The sequence below is a fragment of the Rhyacophila brunnea genome, unplaced genomic scaffold (assembly GCF_057557595.1).
Source record: "Rhyacophila brunnea isolate RB1 unplaced genomic scaffold, BYU_Rbru_1.0 scaffold_12, whole genome shotgun sequence".
Taxonomy (NCBI): Eukaryota; Metazoa; Arthropoda; class Insecta; order Trichoptera; family Rhyacophilidae; genus Rhyacophila; species Rhyacophila brunnea.
The window spans coordinates 42676701-42697471 of record NW_028232774.1 but is presented as its reverse complement, the minus strand read 5'-3'; the positions used below and the strand labels follow the sequence as shown (position 1 = coordinate 42697471).

General features: G+C 30.2%; 1 protein-coding gene and 1 long non-coding RNA gene across 3 annotated transcripts in view; both read right to left on the bottom strand.

Annotated features, from left to right (window-relative positions):
- The window catches only part of LOC147078195 (uncharacterized), an 89449-nt gene extending 71347 nt beyond the window's left edge, over positions 1–18102 (bottom strand). Inside the window, exons 1-2 of one of the 2 annotated variants that reach the window (XM_085940220.1) lie at positions 17971–18102; positions 16673–16896 (exon numbers count right to left, since the gene is read on the bottom strand). The gene's annotated coding sequence lies outside the window, so the exon portion shown is untranslated. The remainder of the gene's footprint in view (positions 1–16672; positions 16897–17970) is intronic. The other variant, XM_085940221.1, reaches the window with a different exon arrangement.
- LOC147078196 (uncharacterized) lies at positions 1520–3894 on the bottom strand. The gene is made up of 3 exons (XR_015069234.1): positions 3819–3894; positions 3265–3470; positions 1520–2840 (listed from the first exon to the last, which is right to left on the bottom strand). It is a non-coding gene; the product is annotated as an uncharacterized LOC147078196 (long non-coding RNA).
- Positions 18103–20771: the final 2669 nt, after the last annotated feature.

The following is a 20771-nucleotide window of genomic DNA, read 5'->3' as shown; positions in this document are numbered from 1 at the left end:
GATGTGCAGCGGCGGTAATCGCATTTAATACAAATAAGTTACATTGCACAATTCAAAAACAAGTTTATAAAAATAGCCCAAAGTCTTCATAAATCGCTTAGAATCAAGAAGGTTGAAAATAAATAAAAAAAAAATAGGAAAATCTTGGCGAAAACCAATACATACTGTTCCTTTATCTAATCCAGATTATGGAGAGAGTTGCCAAAAACCTGATATGGACAAAAATCAATATCAATTGTTAAAAGAAACTTTTTTGAAAAAACTCAAACTGACAAACTATGAGAGGAGGGATATAGAAAGACGCACCGTATTACAATTTGAATGTGCAGAATGGCTAGAAAGGCGACGAAACCTTCTTACTGCCTCTGTTTTTGGTAAGGTGTGTAAGCGGCGAGAAAATACAAAATTTGGGCCTTTGGTAAAACGTTTATTATATAGCCAATCATTAGCCAACGTGAAAGCGGTAAAATATGGTAAAGAAAATGAATCAATAGCTTTACAACAGCTTAGTGTACAAGAACGGATTAAGATTGAGAGATGTGGATTGTTTATCGATGATGTGTATGATTTTATCGGTGCAACGCCAGATGGCATCAGCGATGATGATACAATTATTGAAATAAAATGTCCTTTCTCAGCTGCTGGAATAAGTGCAGATGAAGCTATTGTACAGAAAAAAATTAAATTTTGGAAAGTAGATAAAGACAGGAATATGGTAATAGATAAAAATCACGATTGGTACTTCCAGATTCAGGGGCAGCTTCATATTACTAAGAAAGATGTCTGTTTATTTGGAGTTTGGACGGGACATAATTTTCCTGTTAAAATAGAATTAATCAAAAAAGACGAGACATTTTGGATTGAAAAGATTGAAAAAAAGATATATCACTTTTATATGAATTGTCTACTGCCAGAAATAGTAGATCCCAGAACCAGTAGATCTATGAATATTAGAGAACCAGAAAGGCTGAATTTCTAAATTTTTATTTTAAATTTTATTATGCTTAATATATTTTCAACAAGTCTATATTACATCACTATTTTATAGTTCATCAAGATATATCTAATTTACTAATATAGTTTACTGTTACGAGACACCCAGAACGAGTGTAATTTTATGAAATTCAAAATAATATGTATACTTACATCTAAATAATGATACCTGATCTTGCTGGCGATTCTACTGCGCCATATTTTGTATAAGCATTCGTCTCTGCAGCCGTGAGTTTTGGTTCCGTGTAAAAAGTACATTTTGTTCTCAAGGTCAAAAACCAAATTGGTTGTGCCAATGGCTTATAACCATTCCTCATAAATGATTATAACTGATATCACCTCATGATCAGTGCCACGCACGAGTTAACTCGCGGGATCTTTTAAACGTCATAACTTCTGAATGAACTGTTTGTGTATATTTTCTTAACAATATTTATCATTTTAGTGTGAAAATATTCACGTTAAACATGTTGATTTGGTAAATTTTCACAAATATTTATCATTCTATTCTTATTTCATATTTTTTAAGGGATTCATTTTATTCCAAAAATAACTGACCTACAAGTACCCACCTGGTAAAAATTGAATTTGGATTGGATGGAATTTCCTAGTAGATGTTCCAACTAAACAACATGACGCTTTCTATATATTATTTACTGTTAGTTTTGAAATTATTGTATTTGAAATAAATAATGTATCAATAATACACATAGAAATCAATAGATATATAAAATAGATATCACAGTTTAAAAATCAGAAAGATCAATGCATATTACCATTGTTTATGTTACAATATAAAACAACATTTATCATTGAACGTAGGTACCAAGAAAAATAGACTTCATTAAAATGTGTCAATATAGTATATACCCGATATAATTATATAAATTATTATATTGTTAATTACTCTGTGGGGTCCATATATACTGCTTCAATTGTAATTTAATTTTACAGTATAATTATTTATGTTAAGTACTTGATTTACTTATTATATGTACAAATGTAATATACTTACCTACTTATTAGGATATATCTTGGTGAATTTTAAAATAAGAGGAAATTAAATGGAGGTCATCGTGTCTAACTAGATGTCTAACTAGACGTTGTTAAGTCTTATATAAATATTTATACATTATTAAATTGTTTTTCTGTTTTTTATTGATGTAAAGACATGGCATGTATTCAAAGTAATAACAAATTAGCTGTGTACTATTTATTTAACTTATATTAAAACCCCAAGATTGATTTCGTCTTACGACATATTTTATTCTTCTAAGTTTTACTATGACATTGTAATATGAACCATGGATATAGTATAGTACTTAAAAAAATCAAAACTGGTAATATATTATTTCAATATTTAATAGTCAATTTTCATTTGAAGTCAGCATTTAATTACTGGTATAACACATAATTATTAACTGATATCTACAACTTCAGATGGACAAATTAATTGATATATCATATTATCAGTTTTCATTTCCTTTCAACAATGTATTCATTCTAGCAGCTATTTTAAATATCTTACTAGTTTTTATGTCATGGCACCTTACAAAGGCTCCGAGCAACCGTATACTGAGCTTCGAGAACAGATGTTTACGACGGATACTGGGTGTGCGGTAATTTTAGAAGTAACGGGAGATAAAAGAACGCACCAAATAGCCTCGCATCACGTTGAGAGTGAATACGCAACTTTGTACCTGGCCCGGCCACGTGCTGCGAGTGCCTGAAGAGAATCCCAATCTGGTTTGCCTGTTCTTCAAGCCAACCGGATTCCGGCGTCCTGGATGGCCGCTAAATACTATCTATATAGCATATCTGGCGGAGTTACGGGCTGCTAGTATGACCTGGAACGATGCAAAAAAACTAGAGTGACAGAGATTCTTGGAGGCGCCGCATTGTATCCATATGCTGCAACTAAGATGCAGATATAGCCGAAGAGAAGAATTAATATACAGCATCTAGAAAACTTAAAGTCTTTGAAATGGTGTTAGAAAGACAATGTTTCTAATATCAAAGTGATATTGAGGATGAAAAAGAAAAGACTTGGAGAGTAAGCTCTACCAAATGACATACCTGATATGATACAAGTAACTGATATGCAAAATTATATTATATTTTAGAATATTATGAATCAATTTAGCAACTTTTATATCATTATCGATAATAAATTTAGTGCAAAAATGTAATTATAAAATTGTTTTATTTTTTAAATATGTATGTGAGATAGACATAGCTATAGGTTACAAACATTAGTCACTTTATATTTACCTTTTGTAATTGTACTATTAAATCTATAAAATGGGTATATATGCTTGATGGTCTACGTCATAAATAATATTATATGAATCACGCCATGTTCGGATCGTACGCCGAAAGTCGGATTTATTTCATTATTAATTAAAAGATTTATTTCATTCCATCTTATTCATATGAAACCGTCGACAAGCAAAGATCTCGGTAGACATTTTCTCCATCTGCAAAAAACATAACATATGAACTGTTAATAGTGTGATTTTTAATCTTTTATAGTGTGCGACTGTTTGAAGAATGGTAATTAAAACGGATTAGTGATAATACAAAGCATCAAAAAAGATTGATTAACTAAAATAAAGTAATCAGGTAGGTAACATGTTTAATAACAACTAGAACGCCTTAGATTATATCAAACAAATAAATATGAAATCACAGGCATTCTCGCAATAACCTCTAAACTAACCACGCAACTAATGTAGACTAAGAAAACAATAAATTAACACTTGAATAATATATGCAAAACACACAGAATACTACTACAGTAATAAATAACATAATATTGTACTTACAGATAGTGTTTCTTATTCCTGATATAAAACACAATTCCTTCGTTAGGTATCTTGCAATTTGCTATCAACATAATCTGACAGCAGAGAGTTTTTTCTATTAGTCTATGGCCAAAAATACGGATTTACTTGGCCGGCTAAAAAAAAGATTTTAATATAGCAAGAACATTTTGAATATGCGACAAATAAATAAAAGTATATATAATATAGTTTTTAAAAAAATCTGTGTACATTATAAAATATATTTAATATTATAAATACATATATTTTTTAAATTCATGTTATAATTTGTAAACGACGAAGCACGTCAGCTAATACGCATAGTAAATGTTTAAACTTTGGTAATCAAATTCGAATGTGACAGAAAGAGAAAGAAAAACTTTTTAATCATATTAGCATGCGTAAAAGAGATGTAACATAATATCACTTTCACTTTAAAAATCATACCTAGTATTCAATGTCATAGTTCAACTTTAAATGAAAAAACAGAAACTCTAGGTAAGCATGTGTGCCCTTAAGCCAAATACATGAAAGTAATAATAAAAAATGCCAAGTACATATTGATCTAATTTATTTTATATAGTAGATTTATTTGTAGCAAACTTCACTATTTTTATATATAACCAAAATTTATAAAAAAAATACTAAAATTATTGATAACAATTATTGACATCAAATAATAATATCGTCGAGCCTAATTTAAAAATACGTTTTCAATCACAGTCTTTTCAAAATAACAAGACTTGTTTCATGATATTTTCTTTCAGAATACACCAATGGCTTTCTTGTTAGGTACCGGTTATTGCTACTAATACCACGTAAGAGCTAAGCATTTCTGTGAAAATCATAGATATACCATATCGTGAATGAACCATAATATTATGATGATAGTAATTTTATATTATTTAATATAAAGTTATGTAAAACACACACCAGTAAATAACTCATAACTAATAGGGACTCATAATATTATAGACCTAACGCGTAACCGCTCGGCCATCGTGAGCGTCTGAAGAATGGTTACATGTAAGATGTACGTATGCTGTTCATCGTGGGACACTTATTCGTGCGCTGCAGTACGTGAAACATGAGTTCGTATAACATTTTATCAAATGACGAGTTCTTCGTTGAACATTTCACCGTGGAATACATTTGCACGTATCTTACAGAATGCGGCGATAGTTTGCAAATAGTACTGTTCCAATTAGATTAACCCTAACCTAACCTAACCAAACCTAGTAAAGACATCTCATAAAATTCACCACATGTTGTAGCATACGTACACATAGGTATACTCCACGGTGAAATGTTCAACGAAGAACTCGTCATTTGATTAAATGTTACACGTACTGCGGCGCACGAATAAGTGTCGTGAACTGTTTTCGTACAAATTTCCGGATACGCTGAAGAATATATGCAAATATATTTCTAAGATAATACGCTTACCGAATGTATTAATGATGAGTTTTTAATCTATCCACTACGGGTTTTTACACAAATATTCAAAATTTGTTTTTTAACTTGATCTTTTACTCAGTAGGTGATAAGGTGTTTACCTTCTTTTATTATACTAATTTATTATAATAGCGAGAATTAACAGTATTCATTATCAGTACGTATTTACAAATTAATTCCTGAAGATGCCAGAAGGCTAAACCCGAAGAGAAAAAAATTACTGAAATGGAATATTACAAAACTTAAAACATATTTTTTAACCATTTCTGCTTTTCAATCTCACTGTTGCAATAGAACTGACACAGCTGAAATGTGTCTGCTTGAAAAGTGAGATTGGAAAGGCGATTGATTGAGGGATTATAGTATTAACAGTTGAGGCTTCCCACCTAAAACCAGAGTCTCCTAGATAGGCTTATATACTTGGTCCATCATATCATGGTAACACATTTTATTTTAATATGTAAAGTACGTTACGCATTTAACATGGAACAATATTATCAATAAACGGACTAAAAAATAGACTAACACCAACTTATGCCACCTGGTCAACGCAAGATCGCTCATTATAAAAATATTTTTTTGTAAAATACTGCAATTTCAGTAATCCCCATCCTGAATATTGAAACAAAATATATGAATCGAGCCTAAGTAATATATTTTTTGAATTGTTATTAGAAATTCGCATTCTTTTTATCTGTCAATTGCATATTTTTTTTATTTTACTATTTATAATTATTACATGCTTTATATTTTAACCTTCATTATATAAAGTGATGCATTTGCCAATCAATTGTATAATACTATACTACTTTTTATGATAATATTATTAGTATGCCATAATACGTTATTGCAAGTATAACTACCTTTCTTTCTTTCACGGCTCACGAATCAATCGGGGAATGGAAAAAAGAAATATTGCCTTCAACTGCAAGAAATTTCTTGCGATTGTTCTTTTTGAGTTATTGACGATACGCGAGTCTATGTAGACATAATACAATTTGTTGAGATAGAACAAAGACTTCCCTAACAATATAATATTATAGTATTATCAAGTTATGGTATTTATTGTTCCCTGGTTGGTGGTTATTTATAAATAAATAAAATATAGGTATATTCTAGAAGTATATAACAAATTTAATTAACAAAAATCAATAGAAGCATCTGGAATGACAATACCAGCGATATCTAAATTATTAGTTTTAATAATAATATTTATTCCAATATATTCCAAATTATTATATAATATCTTTACATTATAATACTCGTAACAAGTCAAGATGTGCCAAACAAGCTAAATTTCTGACCAATAGCATACCAAAAGCATAGATATATTAATTGTTCTATGTTCAATCAATACTTATTTGTATGTCGATACGAGTACATCAAATGTATTTTTTTTATTTACGACTGATGTATATACCAGATTAAAAAAAATAATACAATATTAATTTTGATAATAAAAACACTTAATTTCATATTACGGAAATGGTAACCATTTTTTTCACGGAATTTTAAATACATTAAATGGTGTACTTATAAGGAATAATTTGCAACAATGATAGTTTGTTCAGTAGCTTAATTAGTTTAAAACATTCAAGTAAAAAAAGTGCAAAGTTCTAATTCCACTTTTATGGTTTTCCAAAATATTTTAAATATTATGAAATTATTTTTAGTATATAACCACTAAAAACGTTTTATATGAGATATATAGAAGATGTACTAGGTATCTACAAGTAGTCTAGAAAGACAGAAGCTGGAGGGTTGATAATCTGTCTTTATTTTTAATATTATTTTCAGGAATTTATGATAAACCTTCATTGCAGTCATAAAAGAAAAACTAATATACACATTTAAATGCAAGTCAATTAAAAAACGTTCCTTAGTTTACGTAGAGTATTTTATTATAATAAATAAAATGAGTCAATAATTAATGATTTTGAGAATATGTATATTTAATCTAAACCATAGTTTCCCCGGTTGGTAACAAGGACATTTAATTATGAATAGGTACACCGACATTAATTAAATTTTAGAGAGTTTTTTTTCAATTTGTTAGAATCAATTCGTCAGCTGAATGGAGAACTATTCTAACTTACATTTGAAAATTTTGAGGAGAGAGTTTTTGGAAACAACTTACTGAAATTATTTATCATCTTTATGGATAAATGGATGCATCATATTTTAGTAGGATTATTGATGAATAAAATGGTGCATAGCCTTGTCCATATAAATAATAAATAACTGAAGTAGGCTGTTCCAAAAAACTCTTCTGCAAAACATTTCAAATGTGAGTTAGAATAGTTCTGCATTTAGCTGACGAATTTACCACCGAACTTCTGGGGTATTTATAAAGTGGCACGCGTGAATAATTAATAGTAATGTATTCAGGTCTTGTAATATTGTATGGAAAAGAAAGATAACTATTATATCGAGCTGTGGACGAAGGCCAAGCCCAACTTTAAATGTAATAGTTTACATACATTGCCACGAATCAATTGAAAACATTTTAAAAATATCATTTGAATTAATAAAATATCGAGACTTGTAGGTTAGCTATATTACGTTAAGTATGAAATAAAATCTGAAAGACATTACCTACTTATTTATCTTATGCCAACAGACCTTTTGGATTACTGTGTGATTCTTTTAGGAGGGTCCTCCTTTCATTATGATAAACTGTAGGCGATTTTCTTAGCGACACACGCGTCCTTTTCAGACAATCCAGCTTATAAATAGTAAATCAACTTAGACACAGAGTAAAGCTATATTAATACAAATTGGATTTTCATCCCATGCCTATCGGGTTAGATGTTTATTATCCAAGAAACTCGATTCATGAACCAGTAATTTACTTTTTAACTCTTTACTAGTTAACAATGAAAAATTAACGCATGTAGTCATCTTAAGTTTATCGCTAAATTTAATTTAAATTCACATTTTTCATGAAGCACTTTCGGACATCAGCACTAATCTTAATTTATAATTTAAATTTTATTGCTTCTCAATTTCAATTGAAATATTTATAGGTACTATTCAATGGACCCTAAAGATACTACGATAAGAAATCCTATAAAATAAAACAAAAATTCTTAAAATAAATATTTATCGTAAACATTGATTGATTCTTAAATTTCAATATCTCTGTGGTAATAAAAAAAATATTTAAAATTGAATGATTCTTCAAAATGGAACCTGCGCATCTATTCTGTACACAAGACTGCTTTCGGCCGCTATCTAGGGTAGGAAAATATAGAAATATTAACATTTATTGTAACAATTACAATAAGTTAGATGTAATTGTTACAATAAGTGCTATATTTTAACAGCACCTCTCTTGGCTATGCTAAATTTTATAGCGAGATAGACAGTTTTGACTGTTTAGACAGCTAACATATTGTAATTGTTATAATAAGTTTAGTGCTAATACTTCTACATAAACGTACCCTATATAGCTGCTGTAGCGACCAAAAGCAGTCGTGTGTATATAATAGATGCGCTGAAATGATTATATTCAGATTTGTTCCATAATATTATAAAAAAAAACATAAATAAATAACTACATAAATAGAAAACTTTTAAGAAAATGCACATTTTACTAGTACATTAAGACATCCATACTATGGTCCACACATCCTAGCGATGTATGTTATGTACAGAAGCGCAGCGGGGGGCGGGTACTTACTTTTTCGTGGAATAACGAAGGGTAGTTCCTAAATAATAATAATAAAAAAGAGAAAGCTAGTAGATATATAATATTAATATAGTCTCACTCGGAATTTTTTCATCGTCATCTACTAATTGTTTTTTTTTTATTAAACTGCACTACACAATATTTTGTAACGATATCACATTCTGTCAGCTGTCGTATTTGAATAGTTTTTTAGCATAGCATTACATATAGCGTAACACAGTTACCGTGACATAAATATTATCAAAAACAGCTTTATTTGACTTATGCTATTTTCCCATCAATGTCCTAAATTTATATTATATATTTAATGAAAGTCATAACATAAACCTGTGCGCATTTCCATCATACATGACTGATATACGTCCACGTTCACATAACGTCAACAAACTGACACCAAATTAGTCATAAGACTGATTGCCGTAGCTTCAAATTATAATAATGAATTTAATTAAGATACTAATTTATTATCGTATTAGAGCACGCATGGGCAGGCCTTTGCAAAGAAAGGGCTATTTTTAATGTTAATAACTTCTTTAAATAAAATAATAACAAAAATTAGCATTTCAAAATATTGTCATAATTATTAATATGTTCACAAAATTGTTTTGGAAATTTTTTCTTGCTCTATTTTGGCAAAAAATTGGTTTTAGAAAAATTTTAATGCAATTTTTTTATATTTTGAAATATCAAATATACCGTGATTTTGATTGCGATCCGCTATCATATTCCTCGTCTTCTTCTGAGTATGGATCCATGTACAAGCATTCTCTCCTATTTAAAAAAAAAAATACAATTTGGTCGATCTTTTCCGTTTTCAGCAATGTCATAGCACATTTTTTGAGCTCCATGATGTTCTTAAGAACATCTAGAAGCTAGAGCTCTACACTATGTTGTTAAAATTTAGAGCATTGCACCATTAAGTATGCATCCATCGTCCTCTATATCACATTCAATTGGTTTCTTCATGAAGGCTTCAAATATGTTGCTCATTGTGTGACGTAGTCTAAAACTCAATATAAGCTTGTGCTCGTTTGTGCTCAGAGGCGACAAACCAGATCACCGGTCATGGGGAAGATAGTATAGACTTATTCCATTTCCACCTTATCTAGGGATACTCCATGGTGGAAATATATTCATATATTTTTGCATATTTTCTTCATGGTCTTTCTTCCGCTATCATATTCCTCGTCTTCTTCTGAGTGTGGATCCATGTACAAGCATTCTCTCCTATTTAAAAAAAAATACAATTTGGTCGATCTTTTCCGTTTTCAGCAATGTCATAGCACATTTTTTGAGCTCCATGATGTTCTTAAGAACATCTAGAAGCTAGAGCTCTACACTATGTTGTTAAAATTTAGAGCATTGCACCATTAAGTATGCATCCATCGTCCTCTATATCACATTCAATTGGTTTCTTCATGAAGGCTTCAAATATGTTGCTCATTGTGTGACGTAGTCTAAAACTCAATATAAGCTTGTGCTCGTTTGTGCTCAGAGGCGACAAACCAGATCACCGGTCATGGGGAAGATAGTATAGACTTATTCCATTTCCACCTTATCTAGGGATACTCCATGGTGGAAATATATTCATATATTTTTGCATATTTTCTTCATGGTCTTAATCCAGTCGAAGCATTCTGGGATCCATTGATTTGATGTGCCTGATTAATCAGCTTTTTTGCAAGATCATCTGTTTTTTTTTATTTCTCTTAATTCCTACATGACGTGATGAAATCTATTTAAGGCATGTACCTACCCCATTATTTTGTTTGTCCTTGATCTGATCATGGATAGAGTATGATATATTTTACAATTATTGTGGTAACGAATTGCCGCAATCAGATATTGTAAAGCATTCTGAATTTTGTTAATACAACAGCGAGGTGCTCATCTTAATGCCACGTTTCCATATGACGTTTTGTTTTGTTCAACTTTCTATTAAATATTTAAAAATAAAGTGGTAGGATTTTTCCATAATATGTTAGTTAATGTTGAATCGATAGTCGTTGTAATCAAGATAGCGTTAATTAAAATTTTTAATTCGTTAACATCATATTTCGTCTGACCACTACATTTTTTTAATATTAAAATTGCGTGACTCGTTAAGGAAAATAAGTTCATATTCCTTCATAGATAAAAAAAATGTATATTTTCAATCATTTTGTTCCAAGTCAACAATTTTCAAAACGTACATATGTACGAAAGTACAGAAATACTACGTATATAATATCCTCGTTTCGTAATAATTATCAATATTCGGAAGTAAAATTTATGCATAAAAAATAAAAAAAAAATTCCTCTTTACACACTTATATAATAAATTTATTAATTATGTAGAATATATTAATAATATGATCAACGTTCCCTGTAAGTTTTCAATTGTGTGCGCGGATCATCAACGCATCTGATCAGTGGCGTAACTAGGGTTGGTGTCAACCGTCAGTGACGGGCCGTCACCCGGTGCGGTAAATTTACACCCCCCTCCACAAGCACACATACAATTTTTCATTAAAACTTATATTTTTAATGTATTTATTAATTTCTAAGATTTGTGATGTTTTCACAATAAGGACTGCTATAATACTGTACTAAAAATGTTTCTTGCAAATTGAAACATGTTAAAGACTCAGAGATGTAGAGGACCCGGCACATAGGTGGTCATTGATAAACACTAAAATACGTATCATCTTTTCATATACTTTGGTACGCGATAGAACGGGACGGATGTAGTGATCCCGCTCGACGCAAAATTTCACTTACGTGCTCGCGTTAGTCGCACTTGACCTTCTCCTTCCGAGAAATGAGTCAAAGAATTGTGCATGTGATAGTTTCGTGCATTCGAGCAAAACTAAAATCTGGCAAAGGAAACTTTCTTTTACATTATTTTTGGGTGAGGACTGTGCGGGGGATAAAAACGTGTGTGCGGACACATTTTGGTAGGTGTGGGCGCGCACACCTTATATGGAACATTGAATATGATATATTTTGTTTTATTTTATTATATTCATTCATAGATGATGAACACAAATTTATTTAAAAATGTTACCTATACATAATCATTTAAGAATTGCGATAAACAAATTGCCAAGTAAATTAAAAGTAGTAATATAGGTAAGCTGTGTAAAATCTAATTCAAACGTAGTTATTTTTCAAATACTATTTTTTTTTATTAATATATTAGATATTATGATTTTTATACCTAGGACTTTTATACCTCAGGTGCATCAGTTGTTTATTTAACCATACTCGTAACAATTGCAGGGGTCGCTATTGCTTTGCGGAATTGAAATCCTGAATACGTATTGGTCTCTCCATAGAATCAATTGAGTTTCAGGGTTTACAATCAATCGGCTGCGACCGTAGCTAATGCGCTTCGTTACACTATACCAGCTATTGTCACATAGTTCGGTTTACTGCTAATTCGATGATACGTACTTCCACTCATAAAGAGTAAGTTGTTTAAATGACATGAACATATATCACTTTTAATTTGTAGATAATAATATGTAGATGATAGTACATTTCTTATGAATAACGAATTTAATGAATGAAACACTCTAGTCGTAAAAAATAAAACGGTCACATAAATAGGTTTTGAGTAAGCCACATAAATATATCGTAACCTCACCTGGGATCAAATCCGGAGCCCCCAGATGAGAGCGGTTACATGTAAGTTGTACGTATGCAGTTCATCGTCGGACACTTATTTGTACGCCGCAGTACGTGAAACATGAGTTCGTATAACATTTTATCAAATGACGAGTTTTTCGTTGAACATTTCACCATGGAATACATGTGTACGTATCTTACAAAATGCGGCGATAGTTTGCAATTAGTACTGTTCCAATTAGATTAACCCTAACCTAACCTAACCTAACCTAGTAAAGACATCTCATAAAATTTGCCACATGTTGTAGTATATGTACAAATATACTCCACGGTGAAATGTTCAACGAAGAACTCGTCATTTGATTAAATGTTACACGAACTCATGTTTCACGTACTGCGGCGCACGAATAAGTGTCCTGCGGTGAACTATTTACGTAAAAATTTCCGGATATGGATGAGAGCCCAATGTCTTACACACTGGACCACGAGGACCAATATTGGAATAGGTATAGTACGGTAAAGCTATTATATTCCCAGTTAGTGAAGAACAAATTGCAAATTTTCAAAACATAGAAATTCCTTTATTATGAGGGAACAATAATAAATTACTCTTCTACGTTTTGAAAATTGTTGACTTGGAACAAAATGATTGAAAATATACATTTTTTTTATCTATGAAGGAATATGAACTTATTTTCCTTAACGAGTCACGCAATTTTAATATTAAAAAAATGTAGTGGTCAGACGAAATATGATGTTAACGAATTAAAAATTTTAATTAACGCTATCTTGATTACAACGACTATCGATTCAACATTAACTAACATATTATGGAAAAATCCTACCACTTTATTTTTAAATATTTAATAGAAAGTTGAACAAAACAAAACGTCATATGGAAACGTGGCATTAAGATGAGCACCTCGCTGTTGTATTAACAAAATTCAGAATGCTTTACAATATCTGATTGCGGCAATTCGTTACCACAATAATTGTAAAATATATCATACTCTATCCATGATCAGATCAAGGACAAACAAAATAATGGGGTAGGTACATGCCTTAAATAGATTTCATCACGTCATGTAGGAATTAAGAGAAATAAAAAAAAACAGATGATCTTGCAAAAAAGCTGATTAATCAGGCACATCAAATCAATGGATCCCAGAATGCTTCGACTGGATTAAGACCATGAAGAAAATATGCAAAAATATATGAATATATTTCCACCATGGAGTATCCCTAGATAAGGTGGAAATGGAATAAGTCTATACTATCTTCCCCATGACCGGTGATCTGGTTTGTCGCCTCTGAGCACAAACGAGCACAAGCTTATATTGAGTTTTAGACTACGTCACACAATGAGCAACATATTTGAAGCCTTCATGAAGAAACCAATTGAATGTGATATAGAGGACGATGGATGCATACTTAATGGTGCAATGCTCTAAATTTTATAATTAATAATAATTAATAAATTTATTATATAAGTGTGTAAAGAGGAATTTTTTTTTTATTTTTTATGCATAAATTTTACTTCCGAATATTGATAATTATTACGAAACGAGGATATTATATACGTAGTATTTCTGTACTTTCGTACATATGTATAATATGTTATTGTGTAGATATTCATATGAAAATCTTTAATGTAATAATTCTTTTTCATAGCAGGGGTAGCCCAAACATCAATGAGCATAACCTTTTTTCAGTTAGTTAAATCTCATTTCAATAAAATTGCAATAAATAAAATTTGTGTTAACAGGCGTGCCACATAAAAATAAAAGAAAACCTGAAATAACAATATATTACTCTCGCTCACACTGACAGTCCTTAACACATTGTAGACAAGATGCGCTCCAGGGCTTTGTTTTTTATCTCCTCGCATAATAAAAAATGTAATTCAAACCGCCATAAATACGAAATACGGTATTCATTCATGTGAGAAGCATTTGAGCACGTTTGTTAAGAACATTTTTGTTTAATTTAGTATTTTTCTGCATGTTTTGAAGCGTTACCCCAAAAATAATTTATAGAAAATGTTTAATAAATTATTTCTTTCATTCAATAAATTCACATGATTTTGAGCATGTTACATTCCATATATTGAACATACATAACTTAAAAACAGATGTATACCCACTAGAAAAAATCATATTTTGATATAAGAGAGGCGAGAGCCAGACATCGGCTAATACTTAATTAAGGTAACTAATATTCCATGATGTAATACACAAAAACCGACAGTTAATATAACGCAATTTGATAAGCATTTCATTTATGGCTTAGTTTAAATTGTCGCAATTAGATATGAGGCTCGTAGAATAATTGGTTAATGCACAGTTGGCGCGATAAAAGTGATTATATGGGTTCAAATCCCATCGAGCATCGTATTTTTTTCAAAATATGATTTTTTCTAGTGAGGTACATCTGAGGTGTTTTCAAGGTATGTATGTTTTATAGCAAATGATTTACAAAATGTATTTTAATACAATTTAATAGTCAATCTTTAATGTATTTTTTATATAAAATCCAAGTATCTAACAACTTCAAAAAAATATATAATATGCATACACATTGTATAAAACAAACTAACATGAAACAGAACTGTTAATTGTATTCTAATCATATAAAAACATTCCAATATATGTATGAACCAAAAAAACATGGAAATCCTGATACTCAATATAATACTCCAGATAATACAATCATTTTCTAAAACATTTTTTTATTCATATCAATAATATTTACATCTTTTTAAAAAATCATCACTTTGATATTGGATATTTCTTTATTTGATTTTTGTATAATGTACATTTATCAATAATGTGAAATATTATTCGGTAGATACATAAAAAAATCAGTTTTTTACAATACCGGCATCAAAATAATTTATAAAATCAATATTATATCCAAAACGATCAAAATAATAATGTTAAAAAAACTATTTTTTATTCAACGAATAATTCACGAGACTTGAGAATTGAACATAAACAAAATATTTATGATGAGGTATTTTACTATACGACCGCAAAAATAAACAAGAATAATTACAAGATAAAAAGAACTTTTTATATACAACATTTTTAAATTTTCTGTTGAACCATATAAACTTGACTTGACTAGCTTAAACGATCAAAAAAATTGTTCTTGATATGTCATATTGATTTCCATAGTAACGCACGTATATATTAATAAATTAGTTGCTAGGACCCCAGAGCCTAGCAACCAATAATGGTGTCGAAATAACTTTTCATACAAAAGAGAATTAACTGAAAATGAATTCAATTCTACTTAAAGATGGCTAAAAGTATTAACAAAAATGCATTGGCATCGTGTTCTGATATATTCTAAAAGTTTCAAATGTCTAGCTAGTCAGGAAGTTACTTAAAAATTCATTGGAAGATTTGTACCGGACAAATAAGAATACAAGCTAAGAAAAACGTTGTAAAAAATAGTGATAAATATTTTTGGAAAAAAAAAATCTTCTAGAATTCCTTCCTAAATACACAAAAATAAAACTGAAAAATTACTTTGGCTAACGATCTAAAGTCCAACAAGAGATTCGCGTTACAGATTATTTTGTAGCGAACAACACAAGCTCAATATTTTCCAATGCCGAACTTGGGAATAAAATCGTCATGCAATTATTAATGCAAAACTAAACGCAAGTCTAAACGATAAAAGAATCATCATTGTTTAGATAAACAATCACGTGGTATCACATATAACAGCTTATCGGTAAGTTCTCAAATAAAATAATAAACTGCTGGCCGCCATCTTTATTTTGTTTAAAAAGTGTAGCCATGGCATATTAATATAATGAAATTAGTCAGAACAATAAACAAATATATTTTATACAAAATTTAATGCTAACAAAACATGAATACATATACATAAGTGTCTTATTATACATAAGAACAACTATTGTAGAAAACTATGTACGATAGATCGTAATAATATTATATGCCAGACCTGTCCGCAATGTGTAAAGCGACCGCACGACCCTAGCAAACAAAATTCCGCACCATTAAGCCGAACTAACAACACACACACAAAACGTGAAACAAACCCAAATTACTTTATCACCCATTATATTTACCTCGCTTCGGTGACTTTCCTTACAGAAAATCGCTGGCTGGATTGTAGCAATAATTAATATTAATTAAATTATTGATTTTCGCCGGGGAAATTATTTAATCCACGCTCCGCCACTGCTGGAAAATCGCGTTGCTTTTTCCTCCCACTGTGTCTTATATTGAGATAATATAATTATTATCCAAACACTTTCGTTTTATCACATTCGATTTAGATTATCAATTTTCACTTTATAAATACAATACAATACATTTTTGAATATTAAATTTAATATAAATATTATTTAATCAGAATAATGATAAATTATTAACAAAAAAATATTATATTAATACTCAGCCGACTGAAATTTTAAAATAGCATGTTATTAGAAAACTTGATACATTTGCGGTTTTACTTCTTTGTGGTTATGTATTAAATTTCAATTATAAGATCCGATGTATTTTTATTATCATCATAAATTATAATTATATTTTATAAACTATTTCAGAGTACCATAATTAAATTTTCAGGCAAAATATAATATAATATTATAACTAGTGACATTTTACGATAATAATCTATTTTAACATTTTAATCAGACGCGCATATGGGGTTCCCTAGGTGTGGACCCCCTTCTCCCCAGGAATGGAAATTACGTACGCAAGGAAATATTATTTAGTGTGGTGGTATTGAAAGAAACGCAAGATTTTAATATTGCCACGCACCATGAATAAATAATGCGATAGCGCGGCGCATACAACACAAACAGACACTAACAATTCTTATAAGTAGAATTAGATTTCTCTAAATAAATTCCACACTATGTTTTTTCTGTGTACATGATACTATACATTTGCCTGATACAACAGATCAATAAAATATTGTTGCCAGTCATAAAATTTAATAATGAACAATATTTTGTTAATCACTATTGTCGAATAATTACTAGCTAATTATAGCTATGAATCAATAACTATTGAAGTGATTAATTATTTATTCACGACATTTTTCTTAAACTAATTGAATATAATACCACGATAATTCAAATTACTTTAAAAGTTACCTGAACTAATTAATTGTTTTAAATTAATAATGGGTAAACTTTTACACGTGGAAAACTCAGAACCGCACAAACATTAATCGCGAGAAACAAATTTATTTAATTGGTTTATAAGTTAGTATCAAGATCGTAGCTTTTGATTCTGAACTTTTCTTTAACCAAACAAAACAAAACTTTGAAAACTCAGCATGGAAAGCTATGTCAATGATTTCAAGTATTTTTTTTTTCGTTTAACTTATTTGTGCTAAAAAAATAAATATTACCGAATCCAATTTCCGATCGTGACATTTAGAAAAAGCTCTCTTAGAAAATTGTCCAACTTTGAACTGTCAAAATCAAAAATTATCCCTAACCACCCGTGAACATCCGGCCGATTCAGAGGTCGACCGACTACTGACGCAGATGCACTGCGCATCCGCAATCCACACACACTGTCACCCATACAAATAGACTTAATCACTCATACAAGCTTTTTCGAATTCGAATTTCACGTATTTAAACAGAGTGCCACAGTAGAATTGAAAAAAAACAGACAATAATTTCAAAAAGCTTCTAATCATAACTTCATTAACCATTAATGAACTTATTAGTTCAAAAACCTTTTGGGGATTGTATTGAAAATAATTTAAGATAAATACCCTAGCAATATTATGGTTTACATACTAAATTACAATCATCCTAGTTTATGATTTTCTTTTAAAAAATAACTTAATCTTTCATTTTAAATATATATAAGTACAAAGGTGTACAAACTTATAACAAAAAAAATATTAACCCCTGTCCGCCTACAAAGGAAATACAAATGAAGAACCAGCTATATATATGTGCAACTAGAGAGTTTCGCAGTTTCTTGATCCCATGGTTAGAAAGATAAACGATAATTTAAAAGGCTCATCGTCAACGGAGAGTTTAGAGTCAACGTGTAAGGAGTAGGTTATCTGGTATGGCGTAAAAATCCAGATATCTCTGGAGACATATATTAATTATGACATTTAAAAAGAATAAGTCACTCCGAGCACCTACAAACCTCTTGTAGGTCGTTTGAAGAGCAACACTCCGCAGCGATCTTAACATGGAATCTATCCAAGTCTACATCCTTAAACGAAGAAATTCTTCTATCCTGACATGATCATTTCAGACTACGATGATAATATACTCAGATTTAGTTCAGCAGAAGGGAAGTATCTCTACTACTGCTGCCCTATTTTCCTAATTTCCTTGCAGCCCCACTTGATTATTTTTAGTGATCGTCATTTGGAATGGATTAATAAGGGTAGTATAAATGCTATTCAATGAAACTGAATCCATCTACCTAGTGCCAGCTCAAAAGACCCTATGCCTTAGCGTATTCTACCAAGCACATAGCGCCCCTCGGGTTTTTTACGTGGTGAATATTGAGCATGTATCTTATAGAATGATGTCAATTACGTTCATCTAAGCTCAATCATAAATGCGTCCACATACACATCAAGGATTAGACTGATGGTCCAAAACATGTTCAACGCGTCACATCATCCACCATTTTTTACCTCTGCATAAATCCTAGGAGCTCACAACCTTTAGAAGTTATTTTAACTTCGTCAAATATTTCAGAGATAGAAGATTAAGAATTAACTCTTAGATACCCAATAATTATTACCTTAGATGTGAAGGAGTCAATATCAATAGTTAAAGACACGATTACTAATAATTTCCTCTATTCAATTACAATTTAAAAATTTACCAGTTATCCTTGTTTTTTTTCCTCCTTTCGGCATTAAAAGCAATATAATATAAATTCTAATAGTCGTATCTAATAGTTGAAGTTTACAAAATAAATAAAACACATGTCATCAAATAGTAATATTTAGTGAATACAAATCAATTCAGTATTTTAAAAATTCAATATTGACTGGGAAATTAATACTCGAGAGGATTTTAATTTTTAAGGTTTCAAAAAATGTTGATTATAGTATTTAAATATAACAAAAAATTAATATAGTAAATTAAGTCATGAAGTTAAATTTAACTTTGTTTCATATTAATTATGTGCTAAGAAAATAATATGAACCTTTTTGTTAATTAGATAATACATATTTATTTTCATTTTGTTTCTTAATTTTATAACGTAGAGGAAACAACTTAGTGAAAAAGTTAAATATTTATAGTTTTCAAGAAAAATAACCTTTATATTTCCACGCTTTCGCGATATTTGCTTAAATTTTTGGTACAACTTGTATTCACGTATAAATGATACGATCTTATTTTCCACCACGCATACGTTTTGATGCTTAAAAAAGATACTCAATATAAATAATAACAGTGACATTGCAAAAAGAGAGTTAAAATAATTGAAATCTTGATAAATTATAATGTTGCCAGTTATAGCGATTAGTTTAATATTGCAATTTTTGGTCTTCCACAAATTTCAAGTTAAACCAACATACGTTTTTACAAGATTTATTTATCGAAAGTTAAGCTGTTTTTCTTGATCAAAATCACGTTGAAAAAATTACATCTAATTTGGCCTATGGCACATCAATGCGCATAATAATTCACAGGTGGAAAAATATCCTGCACCCTTAGTATGGCGAAGAAAAAAAATAATGGATTCTTCCTCTGTAGTAATTACTGGCAACCGAACCGAAACACATCTAGCCCACAAATAATTAACATTATAGCAACATACGAGTAAATAATACGTAAATTCAAATGACATAATTAAACAATTGCCTTGTCACATTAACAATAAATATCATATGCTCGCGGATCGTCAGAAACCTCTACATGTAGACGAGCACTTTACCAATTTTAATAAATATTATATTTACTACAGTTTTATTGAGAGCGAAAAACACTTCTTCTCATTTTCTTCTTTCGACCATGTCCGATCCTGATAGTATCATATGGGCCTCCACAGAGTGGAGGTTTGTATTAACAGATTTTATTTTTACGAAAAATGGATGTCAGCTACTTGCTCAACCTATTAGATCCATACTCTGACTCATACATAAATTGAAAAACAATATGTGTACTTGCCAGACCCAGGATTCAAACCTGGGACCCTCTACTCTATAGGCCGGCA